Here is a 21,105-nt window from a genome sequence, read left to right on the forward strand (position 1 = left end):
AACCATCTCTGGTGTTCAAAGACCCACTAGCTCAGCCTCCAATGATGGAATTGTGGCCTTCCTTGTCAAAGAAATCTGAATGTAACCTCAAAAACTGTCTAAAGCCCATTTCATTCTTTAGGATAAATGTTTAAAATATTATTATCCATTTTCTTCTCTCTCTCCCTCTCTCTCTCCCTCCGTGCCCCCTCTCTGTCTCTGTCTCTATCTCTCTGTGTCTCTCTGTTTGTCTCTGTCTCTTTCGTCTCTCCCTCCCTCTCCCCTCTCTGTGTCTCTTCTCTCCCTCCCCTTCTCTCTGTCTCTCTCTGTATCTCTCTGTGTGTCTGTATCTCTCTGTCTCCCTCTCTCTGTCCCCAACCCCCACCCACCCTCCCACCCCCTTTTTAAAAAGGACACCATTCCCTTGAGGGAGAAGAGATTTCCGAGTCCTCATGGGCTGGCAGGTCCTCTTTGAGGTACAAAGAGTTCCTAGCTGGTAACCTTGGCAGGGTACATTCCCCCTCCCTTTTCCTTTGTGAACCCTCTGAAGTCTTGTTTGCGGGAACAATGAGGAAAACAGGCTGTCTGCAAAGGCTGCTGTCACCTCTGAATGTACTCCATCAGCATGCTGCCACTTCATCTTGTTTAGGCTCATCGACTGCTCTGCAGAAGGGCACCAACGCCCACATCTATCTCCTTGAGACAGGCGGAGAAACAAATCCTTTCTCCTGTCTCCAAAAGGGCTGACAAGCTTTTAGTGGTGTTTATCTTCACTGAAGGATGATAACCTTCGAAGTGAAAGTTGAAAGAGACTGGCACAATTAAGGGCCATCGTCGGCATTCCCTGGTTTTCTTTTAGAGTGTAAAAGACCAAAGCTTGTATTTTTTTTTTAACTTGTTAACACTGATTATTTTTCTAAACTTACATATATTTATATACAAAAAATAAAATGTATCATGCTATGATTGTATTGCAAAACTGAAATTCATTGTTAAACCTAAAATTCTTTTAAATGATTATGCCTTCAGTATTTTACAGCCTGTCCACCACCCCTCCAGTATTATCCACACTGGTTCTTTCTTGGCTGATATTTTGTGGCTTCATATCATGTCATATTCACACAGTCTTGAGATTCCCCTGATCGTTGTTAAGTCTTAGGACTATGATTATTTACATTTGATTGACTCAAGGGCAAAAAGGCATTAAACTGGTGTTCCACCCTAAACTCATATATTAGCATTTCTTGTTATCTAGGTTGTGACTACTACCGAACCCAGCAGCAGCTGGTAATGTAACTTGCCAACGCTCCAGCTAAGCCCAGCAGCTTGCTCCCTGGAGAAGGGCTGAGGCCTTGCTAAGATTGCAAAAAGGAGTCCTTGAAGGAACCCCTGCAACTCTCCTCACCACTGTGAATACCCTCCTCCTTGAAGGCTACATTTCCATGGGAGCCCTTAGCCATTCCTGTGACAGGGTTGAATCCTCAGGTTACAAGCGAAAGATACTAAGATCCCAGTGGAGCCTCTGAGGCAGCTTTACACGGGATTGGTGGCTCTCTGCCGTTGCTGAGTGCCAGCAGAGGTTGAGTCAGCATCGACCACAGCTGAGCTCTGTGTTTGTCCTGCATTCCCGAGTGTGGACAAAAGAACCTTGTGCTCTTAATCTGGCCCGCAGGCTGTATTTAACTGGCCCAGCTTTGGCCTTGAAAGCATGACACAAGAATACCTAAAGGTTATACTATATGGCTTTTGCTCGGAACTTGAGATTGCATCCTTCGTGTGTTATCCTAATAAAACACAAGCGCTCCCTCGTTCTTTTCATACCATTAATACAGAGCATGAAGGTCACTCTTCGCCCTGAATTACTTTTTTATCCCTCCACTTTTCAACCTCCACAAAGGAATCATTAAACCTTATGGATATGCTAAGGAGCAATGTCTATTTTACTTGTTAAATTTAAGCAATGTAAATTATAACTGCCTTTAAAATAGTATAATATAAACCATAATAAAATCAGTGACACTCCATGACCAGATTTTAAGAAGTTCAAAATTATAATGCAGGGTCAGGCATAGAACAGTTTTGAATTATTTTTTTGAATTATTTAATTATTTTTTATTATTGTGTGCATGTACATGAGTGTGTGTGTACGTGTGTATGTGTCCTAGCATGAACACACCATAGCTCCTGTGTAGAGCTCAGAGGACAGCTTGGGCGTCAGTTCTGTCCTTCCATCATGGCTTCTAGAGCTTAAACCTAGGTTACCAGGTTTTCATGATCTCCTAGTTTAGTTTCCTTTGCTGTGATAAAACCACAATGAAAAACAATTGTTGGGGAGGGTTTGTTTCAATTTATAATCATTGAGAGAGGACAGGGCAGTAAGTCAAGGCAGGAATCTCGAGGCAGGAACTGAAGCTAAGATGGTGGAGGAATGCTGCTTACTGCCTTGTTGTCTCCAGCTTGCTCAGCTTTCTGTTTTATACAACTCGGAACAACCCGCCTAGGAGTAGCACAGCCTGCTGCAGACTAGGCTTCCTATATCAATTGTTAATCAAGAAAATGCTCTACAGCCATTCCCATGGGCCAGTGTGATGGAAGCAATTCTTCAATTGAGGGCCCCTCTCCCAAGTGTTGTGTTAAGTGACAGAAAACTAACCAATACACATGGCAAACACTTTTACTTGGTAAGCCATCTCACTGGCCCTTAAGCCTTAAATGCATGAAATGAAATAACTGTTGGTTTGGTAGGAGCAAGGCAGTGTATATACTGAAAGAAAAAGTGCTTCTTCAAAGAACCCACACACAGGCTCACATACTACAGACTGTGTGACAAAAATGGATAACTTGAAAAATAGAGACAATAAAGTATGTCTCTACAGAACAACATAGCGATAAACTAAATAGCTATGTAAGTTATCTAATACAATCCATACCTAAATGAAAACTTACTCTCCCCTCCCCTAGGCTGGAACCATGGAGCCTGTGCCAGAGAAGAAATAAAAGGTCCCTGTAGGGACAGAAACACTTAAGAAAAAGTGAAAGAATTTTGAAAAGTTGAGAGTGAAGTACCTGCAGAAGTTTGCCCTAAAGATACTTCAAAAGGCTAGGAGGAAGCTTATCTGTAGAAAAAACCAAACCAAACCAAACCAAACAAAACAAAACAAAGCACGATCATAAGGAATACATGTAGATGTATAGGACTGATATTCAAACGGCTAAGATAGCAAGAAAAGCTAGAAACATCTATGTACATACAGAACCAAAACTGGCAGGTCATCAAATCTGAGGTATCACTGGTGTAAGCCCAAAGGTCCACAATGTGTTGCAGCTTCTCCATCTGTCCAGATCTTTAAGGACACCTTGTTAATTAAGCTCAACAAGGCTTAATTAACATGAAGAGGATTGTAGAACCACAACTTGCATGGGGCTACCCAAACCTGAAGCAGGGAAATGAACTAATCTTCAAGCCTAGCTATGTGAAATCAACAAGAAGCAAATGGCCTTGACAGATAATGCACAGTGTCTTGGTAAATATGGCATTGTCTGCATGGAAGATCTTACTCCAACTTCCTGCAGCCCAAATTATCTTCTCCATGAGGAGGAATGAAAAAAAAGAAAGAAAAAACTCATTTGATGGACACTGGAGATGCTGGCAATGGAAAAGACCAGACAAACAAGCATTTTTTTTTATTTTCATTATATATATATAATGAAATACATACATATACATATATATATATATATATATATATATATATATATATATATATATATTGGATGAACTAAGGTATCGCCATGGTGTTTTTGTAATCTAACCAGTTAATAAATAATAATAGCTTGGCAAATAGAAAATAATGATGACTCTCCTTTTCCAAAATCATTAAGAATCACCCTGTGGCTAGTGCAGTGAGGAATAAATAGGCAGTATACATCACTTGTCTAAGCCCATGCTGCACAGACTGGATAAGGCCTTGTGTGCAGCACCAAAAGTGTGAAGAAGGCTTTCTGCCTGGAAGACAAATGTGTGCTCTAATGTGACAAACCATTGGATGCTCTGAAGACTCCCATAGATATCAACATTCTATGTCACTGACAAAGACCAGCTCAGGAGAGTCTCCAGTTAACAGTCCAACATGGCTGTAAGACCCCCGGAAGCTCAGGCCTCCAGGATCTCAGCCCAGGATCTCGGTCACCCCAATCACCATGCAGAGTTGAAAGCTTGATGCAAACTGCATGAGGCTTTATTATAGTTGTTTAATGAGCTAACCCCATGTTAGCTCGGGCCTTTCATCCACCCACCATGGTGGATGGCTAAGAAAGACAGCTCGAAACGTCTGCATAGAGATCATATGGGGCAGCATAAGGGGAGTGTCTAGGGGTACGCACATGCTCAGGATTGGTGTGCCTCCAGGCTTGGAGGGTTTGCCCTGTGTTGACTGGTCAACTGGTTGTTATGGCCCATAGGCCCTCCCAGGATGGTTGCTCTGCTCTGCACGTCATTGCTGTGCACTTGTCCATAAAGCACACCCAGAGCCATAAAGCATAGCACCATGAGGCAGACATCTGACCTCCTAGTGACTAAGACAAGGTCAGACAAGAATGTGTTTGGCTGTTATGGCTGCCGAAATGGGGAGCTGGTCCCTTCAATAGCATCTAGCCAGGAATACCTACAAAGTGAATCAGCCTCCACACCCCTCTGCTGAATCCAGCCGACACCTTTGTCAACCTCAGTGATCATTGTGAGGATGACACTAGACTAAATCTGAAACCACGGGCTGGAGAATAGCTTCCATTCCCTCCTAACGAAGGGTCTAGGCAAGTTTTGAACACTCACTGAGCCACTGTCATGCCATCTGGGATGCTGTTAAGCTACAGCTTGGTCATTGTCCTCTGCCCTGCACTAGCTTCATCTATCTTGCTTGGGCTGAATGAGTTTCTCCCCAGCGCTATATCACATCTTCATTTTCATTACCTCATGGAATCCTTACATCAAAAATGACAAATCAGAACGAGGTTAATTAATGCCTATCGGTATGAAATGTGAGGCAGTACAGAAATCTGACTCCACGGGCTTGACCATTATTTAAACTGCCCCTCAGAAGCAAGTGGTGAACAGGGATTATTGGAGGAGAAAATTCAGGCATGGCCTGGTGGTCAGCCTACCTGACACACTGCACTTCTAAATAAGAGAGAAGAGACACAGAATAGGTATCAGGAGGGCCATTCAGTCCATACTGAATATGCCCTTAGTTTATTCTTTAACAATCTTACAGATTCAGCCAAAAGTGGGGACGATGGCAGAGAACTTCTATTATTGTGAATAAGGGGCAAAGAGACTTACTTCCCTTAATCCTCCAGGTATTTGGTAGCCATACTTGCCATCAAGCCTTCAGGGTTGAGAGTAAACACACCTGAGCCCAAGTCTGTTGTTATTTAGATAGAGAACTCCGTTAACAAGGCCAAAACATCCTGCAGCCGCCAAGCTATGTCTTAAACGTAATAAGACAGATTTGAATTCTCTGAACGTGAGACAAGATGAAATGGACTCCATTTCATGGGTCCTGACATCTGGTGGTGTGAGTGCCCAGTCCCAGGTAATGTGCTAACCAATACCAGTCAATAGGCTTCTACTATATAAAAGGTTACTCACATTCGGTAAAACAGAAGCTGTTCACTGAAACCATCTCCTGAGTGGTTTATCTTTGCCAACCCACAGTCATTGCTGTCTGTAGCTCATGAAGAAGAGGAGGAGGAAAAGAAGAAGAAAGGAGGAGGAAGAGGGGAAGGTGGAGGAAAATGATAGCAAGGATGAGGAGGGGGGGTTGGGTTGGAGAGAACAGCAGCAAGTGGGCTATGAGTGCCTGGAACTCATTAAACTTATCAAGCACACAGCTTCTTCCATCTATAAGGTTGTAATCCCAAATCATAGTTTAGAGATGTGAGCAGTCAAACTGCCATAGGCATCAACCCCAGATTTTAATGAACCATGGGCCATCAGCCAGTGGGGTGATTTCCTCTGATATGATACAGACCAAAAAGACCATCTCTGTGACTGGAATGGCCAGCCACACAGGCCATGTGGTACAACCTCCTCTTTCTTTGTATGCCCTTCAGGTCTGTTTCTATTAAATCAGTATTTAAATAAAGAAACATCTATTTACTTTCCTTTGGCCAGAATAAAAAATGTGTCTTGTCTAGTCTGAAATAAGTTTAAAACTGTGCCTGCCAAAACAATACCTTTTAAAATAACATAAAAAAAAGAGCAAATCATGACTATGCTTTCTCCTGATATGCATAGCTCCATGGCATTTAATTGCTTCTGTAGGCAGAGCCTTGGATTTGAAAACTCTAAAGCAGTTGTGTGATGTTGTTTTACATAAAAGGATCAGACTGAAAGCCATCTCCTTGCTCCACCCTGCACTCTTTCCTCTGTGAGGTTGCCCTTCTTTATGCTAGCTTTAATTCCCTGACACAAGAAGAATCCTGCCGTCTTTTCTTCCTCTCCACCAAATTCTTATTGATCAGTTGGTGATGAGTTAGTAAGGGCTTGATGAGAACGCTGTCTAGGCCTTCAGTGTCAAGATCAAGGAAGGCTTATATAGAGAGATGCCTTTCATCTTTTCCTAAAGTCATTGCCTTAGGTAATCAGTTCGTGTCCAGAGGCAATGAGTCTCCCAGATGAGGTGCCATGACTCGGGGAACTCTGGCCCCGGTTTTGTCAGCTCATTAAGGATATGGTCTGCCACAAGTGACTTTTAAACACACTAAGTAGAAAGAATCAAATGGTTTCTGTAGCGACAGGGTCAACTGGATCAGAGCTTGAGCCTGGAAATAAATCCGACTCTGAAGAAGTAAACAACAAAAGAGACAGAAGACACCTTGGTTCCAGACACGGGGCTTTCATCTGTCAGCCAGCAAGATGCCGACTCTCTTACAAAATCAGGTGGTGTTTGTGACATGGTGTCTCATCACATGGTGTGCTGCTCGCCCATCTCTCTCAGTCTGTGAGCTCTTGAAGAGTGAGGACCCGATCATGCATATTTTTATTCTGTAGTTTGCAGCACATTCTCTTTTATATAGCAGGTGTTTGATGTATGAGGAAATAAAAGAGGAAGGAACAAAAACTCTATGTCCTGTCTCCCGTAGGCATTTATAACGAGGCCTTTTGCTGTTCAGGTTTCATAAAACCACAATAGAAAACACACCATGATTGTGGGAAATAGCAACATTGGCAGATGGTGTGGGAGGTGACAGGGATAAGAACAACTTTTGTTTAGGGACTACAGTGTCCCAGTTTTCATGTATCACCTCATCTAATCCTTATGATGATGTCATCTGCAGGCTATTCATGTTATTCCTTCTTTATGTATCAGATAAAGTAATCAGGACTCCGAAAGCTGAACTTATCAAAAGCCAGTCCATTATCATCATGATGAGACATGGCAGTGTACAGTCAGACATCATACAGGAGAAGTAGCAGAGAGTCTTACATCTTGCAGGCAACAGGAAGTGGTCTGTGTCACTGGGAATGACTTGAGCATATATTCGACCTCAAAGCCCACCTCCACAGTGACACACTTCCTGCAACAACACTACACCTACTCCAACAAAGTCACACCTCCCAATAGTGCCACTCCTTTTTGAGTCCAATTTCTTTGAAACCAACACACAGGCCCAGCTCAGTTTAAAAGTATTAAGCAAGAGTTTTCAAGACATTGAGCATTAGTCAGAAAGAAAATGTGACTCCAAAGAGATGAAAAAACAAACACCCAGAGCTCCTGGAAGGCTTCAGCTTCTTGCTCAGAGGAAGTGTCCAGATAACACACAGAGAATGACTGGAGCTGAATAAACACAACTAAATGTAAGGAGACTCCCAGCAGGTGGAAACTGCCAAACAGAAATCCAGAGAGGAGAGGACTCAACAGAGAATGTAGCCAATCTCTACGGGGGGATTGTTAATTATTTAAGCAGAGTCCTGATCAATGTAGGCCTTTGAGGGAATACATGTATTTATGAATAAAAAGCTAATGAATAAATAAACCCATGTTCATTATAAGTAACTGGTGGTGGCTTTTATGCAAAATGCACTCCAATGAACATAGTGGATATTCCTAAAACTTCTGAACGTTCTCTAAGACTATTGGCATTACCAACCTCAGAAAGTGACAGAGTTCAAGTCAGGACTCAGTGCTGAGAGAAATGGCATTGTGACAGTAGTAGACTCTGTGGTAGTCAAACTAAGTTGATTTTCTAGGAAAGCAGTAAGTAAACTGGGAAGAAGATTGCTCTAGGCTGGAATTCGATGAGCCCATGTGCTGATCTAAGAGGATGCTGGTTGCTAGGGAACGGGAGTAATTTAAACTAGGAGGTTAGAAGGGAAAGGACCCAGTGAGTCTGGTTTTAGTTTCAATTTTTGTTTTATTATTAAGAAAATATAATCATGTTATTCCTTTTGTTTGTTTTTCTTTTGATACAAGATATCCCTCTGCAGGCCATGTAGGCTTGAAACTTCCTATGTAGTCAGGGCTGAACTCAAATTTGTGACCACCATCTTGCCTCAGCCTCCCTTGTACTGGGATTGCAGTGTGAGCCACAACACCAGAAGACAATAAAATATGAGGTTGCATTCACATACAAAGAATTATCTGGTGGCAGATGACATTACTGATTCCTGAAAAACAAAAATCAAGGGCTGGAGAAGGGTCTCAGCAGTTAAGAGCGTTTGCTGCTGTTCAGGGGATCAAGGTTCAGTTCCCAGAATTCACATGATGGTTCCTTGCCGTCTGTTTAACACCAGTTCCAGGGAATCCAGCACCCCCTCCTGGCTTATAGCACCAGGCACACATAGGTATATGAAATCAAAACACTCAGAACATAAAACAAAAACTGAAAAACCTTTTTTAAAAGAAATAAATATATATATATATATGGAGATTACATAACTGATTTTTTTTTCAAGACTCTGGAGCATTCAGCATTTCCATCTACAGAATTATTTTTAAAAAAGAACCATGCTGTGGTTTTAATAATTATGAGTCATTCAGTGAATTAAGGATCATAGCTTTCTCTTTTTTACTGAACTTATAGACTGCCCATACTGGGGAGGAAGCCTGGAAGCTCTGAGCAAGAAAATGCAACTTAACTGTTCTCCACTGGCACACAAGACACAAGGACGAGTGAACCAATGGTGTTGTTATCAATACAGACTGAGATTCAATTAGATGATCTGTTTGAGTTCCTGGAGTGGCTAAGGACGGCAAGGTTTCAGGCTCAATGGCCATGACTCACTCCCTAGAATGTCCCAGGTGGAGAGAAAAGGCAGGTATAAAAAATATCCCAGTTTTTAGAATTACTAGGGGAAAAAAATACTATTGGAGAAAATAAAATAATACTTGCCACTACCTTTTTGTACAATTCAGATCAAATCCAGAAGCCTACATACAAAAAAAAAAAAATTAAGCAAAATTCCATGTACTTTTCGCCGTATTCTTTTATTTTGCTTTCTTTATTACATGATTCTTGTCTTGTTCTTTCCATTGTCTTGTTCTTTCCATTTCCTCTTAGGTGGAACTCCTCCTCCTGTTTCATTTCTCTTTTTGAAAAATGTCTCTATGTATCTCCAGGCTGTTGAGCTCAAAACAACCTTCCTGCCTCAACCTCCCAGGTAAAGTGCTGTTCTGGGCAGTGGGGATAAAACAAGTTTTCAGAATATGAGTTACCTCCTTCCCTATAGACCTAGTAATCCTGAGTTGTTATTACCAGTCTAATTACTGGCTTTATTTTCTAAGGGAGGAAGGAAGGGGGGTGCAGACTGTGTTCTTCCAACTTCTCTTAAACTCCCAACCACAAACGATCCCCTAGCCTCAGCCCCCTGAGGCATGTTCCATCATGCCTGGCTCCTCCATCAGACTGAGCTCTTTGGCAGAATTCATGATTAGCCTTTTCCTTCTGTCTAGTTCAGTGCCTGGGCATTGTAGGCCCTCTATAAATATTTTCCATAATTAGTTGACTTGGCATATTCGTAGTGTGGATCCCAGGAAGGTAATTATCTCCCACCATCTTGCTTCTGACATGTTATACTTTAAGTAGTTACTAAGCTAAATTTTTCTAAGTAAGTAGCTTTTTTCTTTTAATTTAGAATAAAAATAATACTTCTCTATTTACATAATTGTAATGAGGAACAAGTGGGTCATGAATGTGCTTTCACCAAAATATAGTGAACTTTATGATTCACTATAATTGTTCCTTTCATTATTTTTATTATCATTAATAATTTTGCTTTGGTTCTGATACTTAATGCAGTGTGTTCCATAAGCATTAAATGTAATGGGTTGAATGCTTGTTTACCTTCAAAAATTCATACACTGGAATGCTTTTCATATCCTCCCATATGAAGATGGGTGGGGTGATGGAGCCTTTGGGAGTAGTTGTGTGGTGACAGTGGAGGCCCCATGTCTGGGACTTAAAAGAAACTTCTCTTGGTTGGGTGTGTCAGTACCAGAAGACAGCATTGTGAAGAACAGCAAAGAGCACTTACCAAACTCCCAGTCTTCCAGTTCCTTGATCTTGAACTTCCCAATCTCTAAAATTGTGAGAAATACATGTACAACCTGCGTACAGATGCCAATTAGATGCCCTGGAGCTGGAGTTACAGGCAACTATGAGGGGGCCCCAAATGGATTCTGGGAACTGTATTTTGAGTCCTCTGAAAGAGCAGAGGGGGCTCTTAACCATTGAAGTGTCTCTCCTGCTCAAACACTTCCTCTTTTCATGGTAAATGAAGATGTGAGCAAATTTTCAAGCAGAAGTTATCTTTTTCCAAATGTGACTTGGTTTCTGTGATGGTTAGCATCGGTTGTCAACCTGACTAGAATCCCTTAGGAGAGAACTCTCTGATCACATCTATGAGGGAATGTCTAGCCTGGATTAATGAAAGTGGGAAGACTGTCCTGAAATGTGGGTGGAGTCATGCCCTGGTCAGGGGTCCTGATCAAAAGGAGAAAGCTGGAGCAACACCACCATTCAATTACCTGCCTCTGGCTGTGGATACAATGTGCTCCAGGCTCTGCCCACCATGGCTTCCCGCCATGATGGACGTACTGGAGCTGTGAGGCAAAAGAGCCTTTCCTGTAATTTGTTTTTGTAACATATTTTGATACAGCAATAAGAAAAACAGAGAACACAGTATATGCTGCTTTTCTCTCCTCGGGAGGGTGTCAGAACATCACTTCAGCTTCTCTGAGTTACCAAAGACAATCCTTTGTGGAAAGGAGGCAGCAGATTCTCTGGAAACACCGAGGTCAGCCATGTTTGGGTTCTGAAGTACAATGTGTGGAGCTACACACCCAGTGAGCTTCTGAAGAGACAGCAAGGGAACCAGGTGTGAAAGGGTTGAAATCGTCTCTGGGCAATAGATGATCCAGGAGTCCAACTATTGGCCTTGGTCCAGTTGATCATAGAAAATTATTAAAGGAACAGAGTCCTTTATTGTGTGATCAAGACAAGAAAGCATCACAAAAATTTGCCAGATTGGAAAACCACTTCTATAAACTGAACAAATAAAAATTTCAAAGCATAACTGAGAAGAGATTTAAAAAAAACATAAGACAGAAACCATTAACAACAACCAACCAAGATCCCCTTCCTCCCAAACCATTAACAACCAGCCAAGCTCCCCTTCATCCCAAGCCCTCACTGTTCTATTTTTCATCTATATTAATTTCTCACTTTATGTGTCTCATAGAAGTGGAGTGGTAAATTCACCATTTATGCCTGGTTTATTTCACGTCAGCAGTGTTTGGGGGTTCCTTTTAACAAACACGTACTTTCAGTGGTGTGTGTGTGTTGGGAGTGAGGTATGTGCACATGATTGCAGGTGTTATAGAGGCCAGAAAAGGGCTTCGTCGGACTCCCTGAAGCTGAAGTTACAGGCAGTTGTGTGCTGTCAATCATGGGTGTTGGGGACCCATTTCTGATCCACTGCAAGAGCAGTACACTCTCTTAACCACTGAACTATCCCTCCAGCCTTGAACCCACTCTTACTATAATACTTGTCAAAGGATAAATGATATTCCACTGTTTATATAAATACTGTGTTTTGTTGGTGGACCTGAGAACTGTTTTCACATTTTGGCTACTATAAATAATGCTTCTATTTGTATTGGCAGCAAGTTTATTACTATTTTATCTGTCAGCATACTAGCTATAGGCTACGTGTTACACTAGTGCTTGCCACATTTATAGGTCTCAAACAGCTTTAGCTTATTTTAGGTTTCCTGGAAGCAATGCACTATTTAATGGAGAGAGTAAGTTACAGCAATGCACTTAGTTTCCCCCTTTCTATCCTTTGTGCTGTTGCTAGTCTTCATTTTATTTTTACAGATGTTATAAACCTCACAAGGCATTGTTATTATTCTTGGTTGAGCAGTTAACTGTCTTTGAAATGATATAACTAATAAGAAAATAATGTTTTCTATATTTACTCTTATGTACTTTTCAGGGAGTTCAAAAGAAAAAAGGAAGGAAGAAAAAAGCAAACAAACAAATAATTGACCAAGCAGGACATCTCAAAGGGGCTTGTTATAGGAGTCAGCTTATGCAAATACAGAGGCTGGGAAGTCCCATTTTGCCATCTGTAAGTTAGAGACCCAGGACAGCAAGTGTTTAATTTCAACACAAATCCAAAGGCTGGAAAACGAAAGGTACCAATCATGGTCTGAGTGCTGAGAAGGTGAGGTAAGATGCACTATATCTGCCAGGCAAGCAGGAAGCAAATGAGATGGGTTCTCTGTTTCTCTCCCTTTTTCTCTACTCAACCCTCAACAAACAGCAAGCTCCCCGTCCAGGGGAGAGCCATCTAATTGCTGAGTCAATGGAGTTAAATGTTCATTTCCTTTGGGAACACCTCACAGACATAGCCAGAAACTATCTTTAATCTGGGTACCTCATGGATAGTCAGGTTGCTAGTTGCATGCCTACTGTCATAGTTGATGTTCTTCATAAGCCTGTGCAGTTACCAGCTGGGGTTACCTGCTCACTGCCTCAAGGGCTTCGCTCATTTCTTTTAGTCTTTTAGTTCATGCTATTGATGAACCCTGTCAGTACCGTGTATCTAAACACCATCCTTATTTCAACTCTGTGAAAGACCTTTCCACAGAGGATAGAATTCTAGGCTGAAGCTTTTAAACACATTTTCCCAGTTTTCTGGATCACATTCCTAAGGAGAAAAAACTGGGTGTGTTTTAATCATTATTTCTCCCTTCATAATTTCTTTTTTCTTCTCTGTAGGTTAAGAATAATAATAGTTATTACTGTTGTTTTGAGACAGGTTTTGCCTATGCAGTCCAGATTTGCTTTGAATCTGTAATCTCTCTGCCACAGCATCCCTAGCATTGGGCTTGCAGGCTAGGCTAGACACCTGGTGTCTGATCACCCTGAAGAACTGTCTTTGTCACTGGCTATGTGCAATCTGATAATGACAACTTGCTATGGTTTGTATTATATTTCTTGTGAATCTGAATTTTGTTCAACTTTTTGGTATTATCATTTCATCAATTTTAATAAATTTACTCATTATCCCCTTAATATTTTTTCTCAAATTCTTATTTCAGGCCCGGCCTCTGAAACAGTGGATTGTGTGAGCCCATAAGGGACTGTGGAACTGAATCTGGGATTATGAAAATTTAGCAGCAGTAAAAGATTGCTGAACACACAATGTCCTAAATTAATTCAAAACGAAACGTGCAACAAACTGGAGGTGTCTCTGACTGCACTTACCCATGCTGCACTGTTGGACTTCACTTGAGCCTTGACTTGAACATACAACATGCACACTTTGGACCACATATGCCTCCCAATGAACTGCACAAACCCAATGAACACAACCTGAAACACCTCAGCTTACATTCAAGACTACTGTATGCTGTGAACTGCTGCCACTTACGGAACACAGCTTTCTGCTCTTACAGAAAACGCAATTGTTTTGGGCATGTGTTTGTACACATTCATGTGTTTGTGCATAGTAGATGTGGGTATGTATGTGTATGAGAGTGTAACTTTGTAGGACAAAGGTCTACATTCCATGTCTTTCTGAATCACTTCCCACCTTATTTTTTGAGTCAAGGTCTCTCACAGAACATGGAACTTGCTGATTCAACTAGACTGGCTGGGCAGTGAGCCCAGATACCTTAGTTGTGTTTCTTTTGCTGTGATGAAACACCACAGCAAAGGCGTCTTATAGAAGAATGTTTATTTGAGGCTCATACTTCCAGAGAGATAAGACTCCACGATGCCAGAGTGAAGGTAGCAAGCCACAGGCAGCTGTAGCAGTTTCGGGGACCTCGGCTCTCAACCACAAGCAGGAAGCAGAGAGAACTACCTCAGAACGGTACAAGTCCTTTGAAAGCCCCAAACCTGTCCCCAGTGACACACTTCCTTCAGTGAGGCCTCACCTCCTAATCCTCCACAAACAAGGCTGCCAACTGGGGACCAAGTATTCAAATGTCCAAGACATATGGAGGACATCTCCTTAAAACCACCACACCAGAGAGACATCAACCAGGCAAGTTGATACTGATGAAAAGTAGAACAGCGGTTATCAGGAGGCAGGAAGAAAAGGCACATGCCCCTTCCTCCCAGACTTTCACATAAGGTCTGGGGATCTCAACTTAGACCTTCATGCTTGTGTGCAAAAGACTTAGATGACTAAGCCACCCCCAGCTCCAACAAAAACGTTCCTACCACAGCAAACATGTAGTTAAGACTGAATTCCTTATGTAAATATAGAGAATACCCATCTCACTAGTATGAAAATGTACTTTTATATTTAGTAAATAAATTTGTGTGTATAGCAAAAATCTCAATACAAATTTCTCTGTGATTTGGTACCACAGGTGTTTGACATGCATGCCTACTCTGTTCACCTACATACTTGGCATTGAGTAACAACTTTCCAGGTGAAAGGGTTTGTGAGTAGAAAACACTTTAGAATCCTTGGTTTCAGAGCCTCCAACTGCATGTTTCTGGGTCCTGGGAAGTTATCTCATCAGTCACGTATCCTATTTACTTTTTTTTTATTTATAAAACCATTTATCTGCTGTTCACTTTGAACACTTTCAAGGGTTATGCCTCCAAGTTCACTAAGTTGTTTTTCTTTGGTGACGTCTGATCTGTCTGCAACTTCATCCATTCTATCTTATACTTCAGGTAGTGTCGGTGCCGTCTCTCACAGCTTGATGTGGTGTGTGTGCATGCATGTGTTATTTAGTTCTGAGTGAGTATTATTTGATTAAATCAATTCTCTGTTTGTAACCAATTGTTTTTCTGCTCTCTTGCCTGCCTGCTTCCTTCTCTTCCCCCCTCCCCACCTTGGTAGACACCGGGTCTCACTCTGCAACCCAGGCTGGCCTGGGTCTCACTATGTTGGCCAAGATGGCATCTATCTGCTTCAACCTCCAAGGCACTCACACTTACACAATAATGAATAAATAAATAAGAAAACTTAAAAAGTAAAGACTTGAAAATTAAAGTCATGCTGAGAGGTAGACAGTCAGAGACAGACAGGAACAAATTGATTTGGAAAGCAAACTAAATATTTCTGTGAGATCTGATATTTGGAATCATTTTGGGGCCAGATTTAAAAAAAAAAAAGAAAAAGAAAAGAAAAAAACACGCAAAAAAAATAGTTAATCTGGAAATTGTTTCTGTCTGTGTGTGATGGTTTATCTCCTTTAATCTTTATGATCCAAATTAACACTCTCCAAAATTAGCTTTTCTCCGGATGTGCATAACTTCCAAGAGTTTAAGTAATTCTAGCCATTTCTTATGTAGATTCAATGAGACTTGTGAGTAACGATGGATTTCAGGGCAAACATGCTTTCAACTGCATGGGATTAATTTCTGCTTAGAAAAATTATTGAGGACCATGAACCCTCCATGTGATTATTTCTTTCATGTACATAAGTTAGATATGAAATAAACAGTGCTATGCTAGTTTGCTGTGGTATTTGGAAAGTTTTCTTTTGGTCAGAGGTAATAATCATGCAACTATTCTGACTGTGTCCACAGTCTAAAAAAAACCATTGCTGTATACTTTGTTTTTCCAAGTCATGTTTTATGCCAGGCATAGTGGCACATGCCTGTTGTACCAGCACTGGAGATAGTGACAAGAGAGAGTTCATGTCTAAAGCCAAGCTGTCCTATATAGTGAGTCCCCCCCCAAAAAAAAAGAAATGGGAAATAACAAAAACAGCAGCAGTAAAGAAATTCATGATTTAATTATGATTATATGATTCGTGCTTAGCCATTCTTAAGCTTCTCTTTTAGACAAAAAGTTTTCCGATGAGTAGTGGGAAGAAAATTATTATAATTCCTTATTATAAGGTAAAAGAATTTGAAAAATGTTTCATCTTTCCTCCACTAGAATTAGAACATTTCAGGATGTTTGGTTTGTATCTTTCACCCATCTCTATAAGCAACACATGGCACAGGCATGTATGTAGGTGGGGGCACAGACATGATGCAAGTGGGAGCAGACATGTATGCAGGTGGAAACAGAGACATGATGCAGGTGGGGGGAACATAATATTGCAGGTTGGGACACAGACTTATATGCAGGTGGGGGCACATGCATGTATGCAAGTGGGGGCAAGCAAGTATGCATATGGGGGCACAGATATGTGTGCAGGTAAGCACTTTATATGCTTAAGGTCAAGAAAGTTGTTATGGAGGTTATCTTAGTTAGGATTTCTAATGCTGTGAAGAGACACCATGACCATAAATAAAAAATATTTAATTGAGGAGGTTTACATTTTCAGAAGTTCAGTCCATTATCATCATGGTGGGACATGGTGGCATGCAGGCAAACATGGTGCTGGAGAAGCAGCTGAGAGTCTTACATCATGACCTGAAGGCAACAGGAAGTGGTCTGAGACACTGAGCATATCTTGAGCACAGGAGGCCTCAAATCCCATCCCCACAGTGACACACTTCCTCCAGCAAAGCCACACCTCCTAATAGTGCCACCCACTATGACATATTGGGCCAATTGCATTCAAACTACCAGAGATATGATAGGTTTTTTTTAACTAAACATTCTCCTCCATAATTTATATTAGAGACAATTTTCTCCTTAAACACATAAAAATGGAAACTTGTCATATATGACTAAATCCTCCTTCCTGGGATCTCATCACATCTTAGAGGCCCTTTGTTTAGACAAAAGCTACTCACAGTACATTCTTGCCTAGAGAAGGCCTAGGAGGAGAATAAGCCTTAATAAGAAAAATCCAATGAAATTTTCTCTGGCACTCTATCATACTAAGGTCTGAAAACTTTGGACATATGTGTATCTCTTGACCTAAAACTCATCCATCTCTCTGAAGCCTTGGGTTCTTGAAGATAATTAGAATAAAATAATCATTCACTAGATCTTGCCAGGCTTAACTACAACTGTGTCAACACCACAATGATACTGAGGTTATGACAACTAAATAGGTAAGTAGATAAATTAAATTTAATTAGCTATCATTTCTAGAAAAATTTATTTATGAATACTGGTTATTTTGTATCCAGTACCCATAAATTAAAATATGGGGGAAGAGATGATTTAATGCAAAAAAAAAAAATCAGTAATGGAGATGTTTAGATTGAATTTCTACCCTGTCACATACTGTGACTGTGAGCAAATTGCTTAACCTCCTGGTGGCTTAATTTACACATCTAAAGAAGGGTAAATTGCCACCTGCATTATTTACAGAGAGGTTGAGTATTTCCTTAACATGGTAATTAGTAGGACTCTATTCTTTTGGTAAAATTCTAACTCTGCTGGAAATCTGCACAGATTTAATTTATGGGAAATCTTAATGCTGAAATTACTACTGTTTTTTTTTTTAAAGAACTATCCAACTATAAAATTGGCAAATGTTTCCCTTGGGCGAGATAAATGAGTTTGCTCTGCTATTAACTCATCAGCTATTAGATCAGAGGACAAGAATAGGGAGCTAGAGTCCACAGGAATAGTCCCATAGTAGTCAGATATTTGACATACAACCCATCTGAACTATAATGTTCCCGATGTCTGTAACCACAGCTCAACCCACTGCCTTATACAGCACACAGATAGGCCACCAAGGAATCAGGGCCATGACTGGGGGTGGGGAGGCTTTCACTTTTTAACAATTTTACAGGAGAAGGAGGAGGAAGAAGAAGAAGAGGAGGAGAAGGAGGAGGAGGAGGAGGAGGAGGAGGAGGAGGAGAAGGAGAAGGAGAAGGAGAAGAAGAAGAAGAAGAAGAAGAAGAAGAAGAAGAAGAAGAAGAAGAAGAAGAAGAAGAAGAAGAAGAAGAAGAAGGTCTTCTAAGAGGAAGGAATCTCAATTTAAAAAATGCCTCTTAATTGGTGATGATGTGGGAGGCCCAGCCCATGGTGGGGGGTTCCCTCCCTAAGCTGGTGATCCTGAGTTCTATAAGAAAGCAGACTGAGCAAGCCATGGAGAGCAAACCAGTAAGGAGCACCCCTCCATGGTCTCTGCATCAGTCCCTGCCTCCAGGTCCATGCTCTGCTTGAGTTTCTGCCTTGACTTTCCTCAGTGATGGACTGTTCTAACCTGGAAGTGTAAGCAACTGAAACCTGAACTAAGACACTACCTTTACTCCATGTCCTAGGACAATGCTCCCACATACTAAAAATAAGCATTTGTTTGATTACTAAATTATTCTTAATTGTGGGTACCGGACCCTCTTCCTTTGAGTCTCATAGGGACCACTGAATTTCTCAAAAAATAATTATGAATAAGCCTCATTTGGCACTTATCAGATTATATGATATAAACAAATTGAAATATGTGTTGAGAATATTTAGGAATACTGTAATGACAGTTCAGAATCATCCCTACTCATCACCACATCCATTAACAGTATCACCTGCAACCTTTTGCCCAAAGATTATGCTGGCCTAAATCATTTTTAAAATATCCTTTTGGTTTCAAGAAGTCTTTAGACAACAGAATATATTCTTATTCCTGCTCACCTATCCTATGCACCAGGAAATTTAGAACATAGATTCAGTTTGCAAGAAAATTCTTCCTTCTAAACAAAGTTTAAAGTCAAGCTTGAAATAATCTGTAAGAATGGATCCATGAGTAGTATCAATCTGAATGTGCTGCATTAGAAAAAGAGAATAATAAAAGCAGAATAGTTAACTAGATGATAACAAATTTAGCCAGGTGTTGTGGGTGCGTGGGGGAGACTGAAACAGGAGGATGACCTTCAGAGGCCAGTCTGGGCTGCCTGTGCTACATAGTGCGAACCTGTCTTAGAATGGATGGAGGAAGAGGATCAGGAGAAGGAAGAAGAGAAAGAGGAGAGGTGGAGTAGAAGGATGGGGATGGGAAGGAAGAGGAGAGAAGGGGAAGGAGGAAGAGGAAGAAGAAAAGGTTAAAAAAAGGAGGAAGAAGAAAAGGAAGAGGGAAAGGAAAGATAAAAAAGAATAGGAGGAAACCAACAACAAGCTGGAAGTATAGTATCTTACAGCTGAGTATCCCCATAAGGAGATATCTAAATTTGACCACTGAAGAGATTGGTTGACCTAAACTGAAAAACAAACAAACACTTTAGGAGCCTATCTAGCTCTATTCTCTAATTCTTCAGTTTATCCATTGCATTTTATCCTTCCTCTCTAGTTTGTGTGTATATAGATAGGGTCCAAGAAATTATTTTTGCACATTAAATAGATTTTTTTTGACCAGTTAAAAATCTAAAGGAAATGGACAATTTTCTGGATAGATTTCACAAAATTAAATCAAGAACAGATAAGCAATTTAAATAGACCTATAACCCGTAATGAAATAGAAGCAGTCATCAATAGTCTCCTAACCAAAAAAAAAGCCCAGGCCCAGATGGATTCATTGCAGAATTCTACCACAAATTCAAGGAACAGTTAATACCAATTCTCCTCAAAGTATTCCACACAATAGAAGCTAAAGGGTCATTGCCAAACTCTTTTTATGAGGCTTCAATAACCTTGGTACCCAAGCCACACAAAGACACAACTAAGAATGAGAACTACATACCAGTATCCCTCATGAAAATTGATGCAAAGATACTCAATAAAATACTGACAAATCAAATCCAAGAACACATCTTATCCCTAGCATAGAAATGGACTTTGAGAGCCCATTCCACATAGAGGGACACTCCCTTAGCCTAGACACACAGGGGAGGGCCTAGGCCCTATCCCAAAGGATATGACAGACTCTGAAGACCCCCCCCCCATGGAAGGGCTCACACTCCCTGCGGAGCAGAAAGGGTATGGGATAAGTAGGGTGTTAGTTGGGGGGAGGAGCATGGGGGCAGGGTAGGGAGAGGGAACTGGGAGTGACATGTAAAATAATCTTTTCTAATTTAAATTTTTAAAAAATGGAGAAAAAAAGGAGGCCTAACACCTTCTTCTAGACCCAGAGATCCACTGAATAAAATTCGAGAGTCCATTAAAAAAAGAAAAAGAAAAAAAGAAAGTCTTTGCCATAAGCAAACTGGAATAGATTATATCAGATCAGGGTAAATTCATGAAAGGAAGGACATTTAGACATAGAGAACAAAGACACAAGGTCATATCACAGAGACAGCTATTTGGCATAGCCAGCAGTCAAGGAAGCCAAATATGTAAGTCAACACTTGCAGCAAAGAATGAGGGCCAATTCAGAGTCTCCCTCAGGTCCCCTAAGGGAACCAAGCCTTCAAACACTTGATCTCAAACCTCAGTTCAAGTCCCCCAGTTTGTAGTGCTTTGCTGTGGCTGCAGCGCTGGGAGATCAAAGCAGCTTCCTTTTTCCGGTGTCTCTTCCACAAGTAAGACTAGAAATGCTTGATTTGGCTGTGTGAACAGGAAGAGAATGTGACCCTGATGATGAACTGGCATGAGCTCAAGACCATTTTTCTTCAGTGTCAGCTCCTAGTCACCAGCCTTACTCATGGCCCTTGTGGGTTCCTCTGAGAGCAGTGTGTGGTTGACCCATCTCCAAAATACAGGTGATGCACATGGCTTTCCTAAGGTGCCATTAAAGTTTGACCTGTTCATGTCAAGTGGGGACTTGCTCAACAGCGATGCCTGTGTTCATGTACAGAATCGCTTTG

The 21,105-nt window shown here is 41.1% G+C and overlaps 1 pseudogene; it reads left to right on the top strand.

Annotated features, from left to right (window-relative positions):
• The first annotated feature begins 2,949 nt into the window (after positions 1 to 2,949).
• The window catches only part of LOC100755218, a 105,402-nt pseudogene continuing 87,246 nt past the window's right edge, over positions 2,950 to 21,105 (top strand).

Source organism: Cricetulus griseus, chromosome 2 (assembly GCF_003668045.3).
Source record: "Cricetulus griseus strain 17A/GY chromosome 2, alternate assembly CriGri-PICRH-1.0, whole genome shotgun sequence".
NCBI lineage: Eukaryota > Metazoa > Chordata > Mammalia > Rodentia > Cricetidae > Cricetulus > Cricetulus griseus.